Genomic DNA, 10,732 nt, shown 5'->3' with positions numbered 1-10,732 from the left:
ATGTCCACCTGACCTTGTCAGTCTCCAGCCCTAATGACCCTGATTGTGTGTCTTGACCTTTTGACCCCTTGATGGCCCTGTGACCTTTGAGGGTTGTCACCCTGGTGACCTTGACCCTGCTGTGTGGGGGTTCAGGGTCCTGACCTCTGGTGACCCCTGACCTGTAGGGGCTGTTGGGGGTAGCGTTAGTGGGGTGGTAGGGGTAGGGGGGTCTTGACCCCTGTGGTGTGGGGGGTGTACAGGGGGTGTTTTTGCATTGCATTTGCATAATTGGGGGGGGGGGAGGGGGGTTGTGGGGTGTGGTTCATTGCTGGTTAGTCCTGGGGTGGGAAGTGGGGAGAGGTGTGTGGGGGGGTGATCGGGGTGGCTTCAGCTGGGGGGTTGGGGTGCAGCATGGGGGGGGAACAAAGAAAAAAAAATAAAAATACTATGTATACACTGGTGCAGCAGTAGAAAATGGCACACTCCCTGGGAGTAATTTTTTTTTTTTTAATTCAAATTTTAAAGTTGTTGCAGTTGTTACTCCCAGGGAGTATGTGCTTTTCTACTACTGCTACTGCTATTTTAAATCTTTCTGATTTAAAGCCCCTGAGCTCCTCTGCTACTCTGTGCTAGCTCTCTACTTCCATGCCTGCACAGAAAAGCAAAGCTCCAAATCATATCACTGCATGAGAAATTATGGAGCCCCTCAAAATACTTTATACTCTTACATAACAACATTAAAGCCCACCCAGATCACCAGCTGGTCCTCATCACCACTGCTACAACCCTAACCTTCACAACCTGTTGCTCTTCAACACTACTACAACCCTAACCCTACCACAACCACCGACTCCAATTCCCCTCTCCCCTCAACTGCAAGAGCCTCTAGCATCCTCCCCTAACCATTCCAAATATTTAGCACAATCTCAATCATCCTCCCATAACACAACCTACCTCCCTGCAATGACACACATATGCCACATTCTAGGTCACTGCTCCCCGGGAACAGTGTTCCCAGGGGCCTCACAAATCGCCCTGCCTGCAAAAACCCCGTCTCGAGCCTGACCTCCGCCCAAACATTGGCGATGAACATCGCCTCGCAGAGCGGCCGGGACCAGGGAAAAAAACCCCAGCCAGGGGAGGGGAAAAAAAAAAAACCATCCCCCAGCTGGGGTTTTTTATTCTAATTTCTTTGAAATTTACTCTCAAGACCAAATACAACCTGCAATAACATATTTCACACATACATGGTTAGGAACAGCCAGAAACTAACACGCCTTCAACAACCCCCACCCACTCATAACACTACTAATTCACCACCCACCTGCCATGATGGTGTATCACCCCAGCTCTAGAGCCATCCCTGAAACGGCCTCACCATAAGATACCTTCATGATACCTAACCCTCACCCTCATGATTGGTTCATAGCATACCAAGTTGGAAGGGACCTCAAGGACCATCTGGTCCAACCTTTCTTGACAAAATCTATCTCTACACAAGATGGCCCGGCACCCTGTCTGGCTGAATCTTAAAAGTGTGCAATATTGGGGAATCCGCTGGAAGATTGTTTCTGTGGCTGATTACACTCATTGTAAAATATTTTCCTCTTGTGTCCAATCAGAATCACTGCACAAGTAGCTTGGGCCCATTTTCCTTCATCTTTGCCATGGGACTCCTTGTAAAAGGGGAGACTCCATCTTCTTTGGAGCCACCCTTTGAAGACGGAAACTTAGTGATAAAGTCTCCCCTAAGCCTGCTTTTCTCAGGGCTGAACAATCCCAGTTCTCTCAGCCTTTGCTCACATGGCAGGGCACACTTCCCAGTCCTTTAATCATCTTTGTGGCCATTCTCTGCACCCTCTCCAGCCTATTCACCTGTTTTTTGAGTAGCAGGGTACCAAAAATATATACACACAGTATTCCAGGTGTGGCCTGACAAGCACCATGTAGAGCGGTATAATGACTTCATTATCTCTGCTGGTGACATCCTTGTTAATGTAACCCTGCATCCCATTCGCTTTCTTTGCCACAGCAGCATGCCGTTCGCTCGTATCAAGCTTGTTCTCCGCCGGGACCGCCGGTGTCCCTTTCCGCGGCTCCTCCCCGGCCGGGTAAATCCCAGCCTGTGCCGCACTCCTGGATTATGTTTTCCCAGGTACAAGAATGCACTCTTCCAGCCTATCCGGGTCTTCCTGCAGGGTGGCTCTCCCCTCCAAAGTGCCCGCTTCCCCACTCAGTTTCAGGTCATTATCAAACTTGATCAGGACACGCTTGATCCCATTATCATCAAGATCAGCTACGAGGATACTAAAGACCATTGCCCCGATATCAATGCCCATGAAATCCCACCTCTGCCAGGTGGCCGGTTTCAGAAGGAGCTATTTGCCACCATCCTCTGGGTGTGGCCTGTCACCCACTTCCCCATCCACCCCACAAGCCAGTTGTCTACACCAGAATGCAGCAGTATTCCAGAGGGAAGCTGTGGGAAACTATCAAAAGCCTCGGAACAATCCGGAAAGACTACGTCCGCCGCTCTCCCCCCATCGACCGAGCAGGTTACTTAGACATAGAGGGCAATCGGGTGTGTGAAGCACTACTTGCCCTTGTGGAATCCGTGCTAGCTTTTCTCAATCACGTGCTTCATTTGCCTTGTAATAGCCCCCAGGACGCTTCATTCCGCATCTTGCCTAAGGACCAAAATATGACTGACAAGGCTATGATTTCCTCTATCCTCCTTTAAGCCCTTGTTGTAGATGGGGATGACATTAGACTGCTTGCAGTCTTCTTGGATGTCCAGAACAACTTCTCAAAGATAATGGAGAAAATGCACACAAAGACCATCTTCTGGTGATCCACTTGCCGCCTCTACAGGTGAGTGGTGCATGGCTCATTCCTCAGCACCTGTAAAAACAATATCATCAAACAAGCTACCCAGATGCAGACCTATACCTTAGCAACCCAAGACATCTTGTTCCCACTTAGGAATACCATCTAGAGTCCAACTACAGCCTACCATTACAAAACAAAACAGCAAAACAGAAAGCCCCACACCTTTAAGGCCTACACAAAGAAGCCTTAACACCTCTGACATGGAATCCGCCTCGCTACCCCTGAACGGCCCCTCCCACATGGCTGCACACAACCCCAAACACTACAGGAACAGCTGTCCACACTACCTGCTGATGGCTACTCAACCTCAGACGACTGTACAACCTTTGCCGCAACAGTCTAGGCATATCACCAGATTAGCCAGAGACTCTTGTTGCTATTCCACCTACCACTGACTCTACAACCCCCGGGCAGGGCAGCTCCCAGCCAAACACACACATGCACAGACCAACACTACACAGAACGCTACAAACAAGGCACCTCAGAGATGAGAGAAAACTCTCAGCAAGAAAAAGGACACTCAGACAGAAGATGTCAGCAAGCAAGAAGACCTGCAGGGCCGTGATGGTGATGGGAGGAGGCTCTGTGGCAACCCCAGAAAAAGAGTAGAACGTCACAGCCCGTGACAAGAAGTTACCCTCGCAACTGAGACGATGCCTGTGCAAGAAGCCTGGCTTCAAGACCTAACAACTCAAGGATGCAGGGAAGAACTCCCACTCTACTAAAAGAGACGGCTAGAGAGCAGACCTGCTCACAGCCAGGAACACCGCTGCAACAAAGACAACCGCTGGGAAATCTCCAAGATGCAGGACCGATCCACGCTTTAAGACTTTGATGCAAGAAAAGAAGTGCCTGAGTAGCACTATGCCAATGGGTACAGGAATTCAAGAACCTAGGGATGGTGGCCGAGGCGTGTGCCGTGCTCCTTGAGCGCAAAGAGGACATGGAGACCCGAGGAAGGTCCAAGACACACAAGACAGACCACACAAACTACACAACAGACAGACACAGGCTGGAACTGCCCTGCCCACCAATACACTCATGTCATGCTGAAGAGTAACCTGCTACCCTTTACCTGCCCAAAGGGGACTCCTCCTGGACAGCCCTCTCCCCTACACTATCTTTACAACCCCTTCATGCAATTGCCAACCTTATCCCCTTGCCCCCTCCCCAGCACCGAGCCTCAACCTCACCTTCAGAGAGCCACAAGTCTCATTCCATCCTCAACAAAAACAAAACAAAAAAACCACCATCACCCCACTGGAGAAGTCCTGCAGTTGCCAGCTTCCTCATCATCATCTGCAAAAAAAAAAAACCCACCCCAAGCCACACTCAGCCGTGCCGTCAGTCAGCAGTGCATCCGTCACCACGCACCTTTCCCACAACATCCCCGCATCAGACACGCTGTGGCATTCTGCTGGCCTGCTCCAAGCTAATTCCACAGTCGGACGCTGTGGTGGTTGTCACTTATGGCACCTACAATACCAAGACATGCAAAGTTACCATTGCACTTGCGAGACATCGCCAGCCCCTGCTCCTCTGCTCTGCTACCCAGCTCACCTCAAACTCTCTTCCCACCTCAAACACTCATCCAATTACAAAGGCAGCCTGCACAGAACCTGCAACAGCAAAGAGTAAAAAAATCAACTCATCAGCATATAGTACTTTGCTATTAGATGCTAACCTAGCCCACATCTGCCTCACCTTCACGGACCCCTTGTCAGTACACAGCATCACCCCTCCGAGCCTGCGTACTTCACCTGAAAAAACCCCAGCAGTAAGGCACATGCCAAGATACAGCCTGAAGCCAAAGCCTGCCAATAGCGATCCCCATCTCACACTCCTTTCCCTTGACAGCTCACCCACCTGGCCTCCATCTCATTGGTTTTCCATGTTCAGGTTAGCACACCACCTGTAAAAGCCAGATAACATTTGCTGCTTATAAACTGCACCAGCAACACAACACCTGAAAAGTAACCGCTACTTCAGCCCACCGATCAACGCTCACCTTGCCCGAGTCAGCTACGGTGCCCTGATCCCACATCGCTCATCGCTTCACGCTTTCACAGTAAGAAAAATAGAAATACCGTAATGTAGTCATATAGCCACACTGGTCACATCTTCCCTATAATATCACCCAAGTCCTAATACAATCTGCTCTCCTACGCTGCGCTTAGTTGCGTGCCTTGTCCCTCTGCATCTGCAAAAATAATATCATTGAAAAAGTCACACAGATGCAAAGTACTATCTTAACAACTCCAGAGGCCTTGTTCCTATTTAGGAACACCACCTACAGTTCAGCTACAGCCTGCCATTAAAGGAAGTACATAAATCAAACATTAAGCCCTACACATACAAGCCTAAACACCTTTGAGACTCCTTCTGCTCAACGAGCACTCTAGCTGCCTCTCCCACACACCTCCAGTCATCCCCTTGGCACTTGCCAAATGCTACAGAAGCCATGGTCCTCACCTGCTGCCGACAGCTACTCCATGCAAGATGACAGTACAACCTTTACCTCAACAGTCCAGGCATATCGACATGTTAGCCACAGCTACTCTTGTCACTATTCCACCTACCCAGCCCCAACTCTATACCCCCGGGCAGGGCAGCTCCCAGCCAATCACATACATGCACAGACCAACGCTACACAGAATGCTACAAACAAGGCGCCTCAGAGATGAGAGAAAACTCTCAGCAAGAAAAAGGACACTCGGACAGAAGATGTCAGCAAGCAAGACTACCTGCAGGGCAGTGATGGTGATGGGAGGAGGCTCTGTGGCAACCCCAGAAAAAAAAAAAGAGTAGAACATCACAGCCCATGACAGGAAGCTACCCTCAAAACTGAGACGATGCCTGTGCAAGAAGCCTGGCTTCAAGACCTAACAACTCAAGGATGCAGGGAAGAACTCCCACTCTACTAAAAGAGACAGCTAGAGAGCAGACCTGCTCACAGCAAGGAAGACCACCGGGAAGTCTCCAAGATACAGGACCGATCCACGCTTTAAGACTTTGATGCAAGAAAAGAAGTGCCTGAGTAGCACTATGCCAATGGGTACAGGAATTCAAGAACCTAGGGATGGTGGCCGAGGCACGTGCCGTGCTCCTTGAGCGCAAAGAGGACATGGAGACCCGAGGAAGGTCCAAGACACACAAGACAGACCACACAAACTACACAACAGACAGACACAGGCTGGAACTGCCCTGCCCACTAATGCGCTAGTGTCATGCTGACGAGTAACCCGCTACCCTTTACCTGCCCAAGGGGGACTCCTCCGGGACAGCCCTCTCCCCTACACTATCTTTACAACCCCTTCATGTAATTGCCAACCTTGTCCTCTTGCCCCCTCCCCAGCACCGGTGCCTCAACTTCGCCTTCAGAGGGCCACGAGTCTCATTCCATCCTCAACAAGACAAAAACCACAATCTGCCCACTGGAGGAATCCTGCAGGTGCCAGCTTCCTCATCATCATCTGCAAAAAAACACCCCACCCCAAGCCACACAACCATGCCATCAGTCAGCAGCAGATCTGTCACCAGGCACCTTCCCACAACATCCCCCGCATCAGACACGCTGTGGCATTCTGCTCACCTGCTCCATGCCGATTCCACAGTCGGACGCTGTGGTTCTCGTCACTTGTGGCACCTACGATACCGAGACATGGAAAATTGCCATGGCGCTTGCAAGACATCACCAGCCTGTGCTCCTCTGCTCCCCAGCTCACCTCAAATGCTCTTCCCACCTCAAACACTCATCCACTTCCAAAGGCAGCCCGCACAGAACCTGCAAAACCAAAGAGAAACACTTCGACTGACTAGCCATATAGTACTTGTCTAGTAGATGCCAACAAGTCCCACATCCGCCTCACCTTCTCAGACCTCTCGTCAGCCTCTGCCCGTGCCCCTCTGAGCCAGTGTGCGGCACCTGCAAAAACCCAAGCGGTAAAGGCACGTACTGAGATACAGCCCAAAACCACATCCTGCCCGCACCGATCCCCATCTCGCACACCTTTCCCTTGATGGCTCCCCTGCCTGGCCTCCATCACTTTGGGTTTCCACGTTGAGGTTTACACACCACCTGTAAAAGGCAAATAACATTTGTTGTTTATAACTGCACTAGCAACACACCGCCTGAAAAATAACCACTACTTCAGCCCACCGATCAACACTCACCTTGCCTGAGTCAATTCCAGTGCCCGTATCCAAAATAGCTCATTGCTTCATACCTTCAAAATAAGAAAAACCCACCATCATGTAGTCACATAGCCACCAGTCACATCTTTCCTCTAATACCATGCACCAACCCACCTTCTTACTGTCCTCTGCTCACCTCTACTCCATCACCCTGCACAGCTTGTGCCTCTGCACCTGCAAAAACAATATCAAACAAGCCACCCGGATGCAGACCTATACCTTAGCAACCCCAGACATCTTGTTCCCACTTGGGAATACCATCTAGAGTCCAACTACAGCCTACCATTACAAAAAAAACAGAAAACCCCACACCTTTAAGTCCCACACGAAGAAGCCTTAACGCCTCTAACATGGAATCCGCTTCGCTACCCCTGAACAGCCCCTCCCACATGGCTGCGCTCAACCCCATCAAACACTATGAGAACACCTATCCACACAACCTGCTGATGGCTACTCAACCTCAGATGACTGTACAACCTTTGCCGCAACAGTCTAGGCATATTAACAGGTTAGCCATAGACTCTTGTCGCTATTCCACCTACAACCCTGGGCAGGGCAGCTCCAAGCCAATCACACACATGCACAGACCAACGCTACACAGAATGCTACAAACAAGGCACCTCAGAGATGAGAGAAAACTCTCAGCAAGAAAAAGGACACTCAGACAGAGGATGTCAGCAAGCAAGACGACCTGCAGGGCCGTGATGGTGATGTGAGGAGGCTCTCGGCAACCCCAGAAAAAGAGTAGAACGTCACAGCCCGTGACAAGAAGTTACCCTCACAACTGAGACGATGCCTGTGCAAGAAGCCTGGCTTCAAGACCTAACAACTCAAGGATGCAGGGAAAAAGTCCCGCTCCACTAAAAGAGACAGCTAGAGAGCAGACCTGCTCACAGCCAGGAACACCGCTGCAACAAAGACAACCGCTGGGAAATCTCCAAGATGCAGGACCGATCCACGGTTTAAGACTTTGATGCAGGAAAAGAAGTGCCTGAGTAGCGCTATGCCGATGAGTACAGGCATTTGAGACCCTAGGGATGGCGGCCGAGGCGTGTGCCATGCTCCTTGAGCGCAAAGAGGACATTGAGACCCGAGGAAGGTCCAAGACACACGTGACAGACCACACAAACCACGCAGCAACAGACACAGGCTGGAACTGCCCTGCCCACTAACGCACTAGTGTCATGTTGAAGATTAACCTGCTACCCTTTACCTGGCCAACGGGGACTGCTCCTGGACAGCCCTCTCCCCTACACTATCTTTACAACCCCTGCATGCAATTGCCAATAATTCTGTCCCCTCCATCCCCCAGCCCCTCCCCAGCACCGGAGCCTCAGCTTCGCCTTCAGAGGGCCAGAAGTCTGTTTCCATCCTCAAAAAGACAAAATCACAATCAGCCCACTGAAGAAATCCTGCAGTTGCCAGGTTCCTCATCATCATCCAAAAAAGAGCCCACCACACAACACCAAGCCACACACAATGGTGCCATCAGTCAGCATCACATCCGTCACCATGCACCTTTCCCACAACATCCCCGCATCAGACACGCTGTGCTGTTCTGCTCACCTGCTCCATGCCAATTCCACTCAGATGCTATGGCTGTCATCACTTGTGCCACCTACGATGCCAAGACATGCAAAGTTATCATCGCACTTGCGAGACATCGCCGGCCCCGTGCTCCTCCGCTCTGCTACCCAGCTCACCTCAAACGCTCATTCAATTCCACAGGCAGCCTGCACAGAACCTGCAAAAGCAAAGAGTAAAAATTCAACTCATTAGCATATAGTACTTTGCTATTAGATGCCAGCCTGGCCCTCAACTGCCTCACCTTCTCGGACCCCTCATCAGTACACAGCATCACCTCTCCGAGCCTGCCTACTTCACCTGAAAAAACCCCAGCAGTAAGGCACGTGCCAAGATACAGCCTGAAGCCAAAGCCTGCCAATAGCGATCCCCATCTCACACTCCTTTCCCTTGACAGCTCACCCACCTGGCCTCTATCTCCTTGGTTTTCCATATTCAGGTTTGCACACCACCTGTAAAAGCCAGATAACATTTGCTGCTTATAAACTGCACCAGCAACACAACACCTGAAAAGTAACCGCTACTTCAGCCCACCGATCAACGCTCACCTTGCCCGAGTCAGCTACGGTGCCCTTATCCCACATCGCTCATCGCTTCACGCTTTCACAGTAAGAAAAATAGAAATAGCGTAACGTAGTCACATAGCCACACTGATCACATCTTCCCTTTAATTCCACACACCGACCCACCTTCTTACGGCATTCCGCTCTCCTACGCTGCGCTTAGTTCCGTGCCTTGTCCCTCTGCATCTGCAAAAATAATATCATTGAAAAAGTCACACAGATGCAAAGTACTATCTTAACAACTCCAGAGGCCTTGTTCCTATTTAGGAACACCATCTACAGTTCAGCTACAGCCTGCCATTAAAGGAAGTACATAAATCAAACATTAAGCCCTACACATACAAGCCTAAACACCTTTGAGACTCCTTCTGCTCAATAAGCACTCCAGCTGCCTCTCCCACACACCTCCAGTCATCCCCTTGGCACCTGCAAAACACTACATAAGTCACGGTCCTCACCCGCTGCCAACAGCTACTCCGTCCCCCGTGACTGTACAACCTTTGCTTCAGTCTAGACATATCAACAGATTAGCCATAGCGATTCTTATTGCTATTCCACCTAGCCCAGCCCTGACTCTATACCCCTGAGCAGGGCAGCTCCAAGCCAAACACGCACATGCACAAACCAACACTAAAGAGAACGCTACAAACAAGGCGCCTCAGAGATGAGAGAACACTCACCAAGAAAAATGACACCCAGACGGAAGATGTAGTCAGGCAAGAAGACCTGCAGGGCTGCGATGGTGATGTGAGGAGGCTCTATGGCAACCCCAGAAAAAGGACTACAACATCACAGCCCGTGACAAGAAGTTACTCTCAAAACTGAGAGGATGTCTGTGCAAGAAGCTTGGATTCGAGACCTAAGAAGAGAGGATGTGGGGAAAAGTCCCAGTGCCCTAAAATAGATGCCTAGATCAGACCCGCTCACGCAGCCAGGAACGCCGCTGCGGAAGAGGACCATCCAGAAACTTCTGAGATGCGAGACAAAAGCACCCAATTGATGCTATGCCAATGAGTACAGGCATTTGAGACCATAGGTACTGCACTAAAGGCACACGCCGTGCTCCTCGAGCGCAAGAGAACGTATTGTGACCTGAGGAAGTTCAAAGACACGCAAGACGGACCACACAAACTACACAGCAACAGGCACAGGCTGGAACTGCCCTGCCCAGAACATGCTAGCATCATACCGATGAGTAACCTGCTCCCTTTACCTGCCCAAAGGGGACCCTTCCTGGACAGCCCTCTCCCCTACGCTATCTTTACAACCCCTTCGTGCAATTGCCGACCTCGTCCCCTCCCGAGCGCCGGTGCCTCAACTTAGCTTTCAGAGGGCCGGGAGCCTGAATCCATCCTTGACAAAAAAACATATTGGCTAGTAGATATTTTCCCACAGTTGCCAGGCATCATCCACGGCACCTAGAAAACCAGAGATACAAAGTGACCGCTGGGCCTGGAAGCGGTCGCCCGCTCACAGATCTACCCCTCAAAAATAACCGCCGCTACGGTTTGCTGTTCATC

Source organism: Mycteria americana, unplaced genomic scaffold, assembly GCF_035582795.1.
Source record: "Mycteria americana isolate JAX WOST 10 ecotype Jacksonville Zoo and Gardens unplaced genomic scaffold, USCA_MyAme_1.0 Scaffold_43, whole genome shotgun sequence".
NCBI classification, from domain to species: Eukaryota; Metazoa; Chordata; class Aves; order Ciconiiformes; family Ciconiidae; genus Mycteria; species Mycteria americana.
This window is presented reverse-complemented; position numbering follows the sequence as displayed.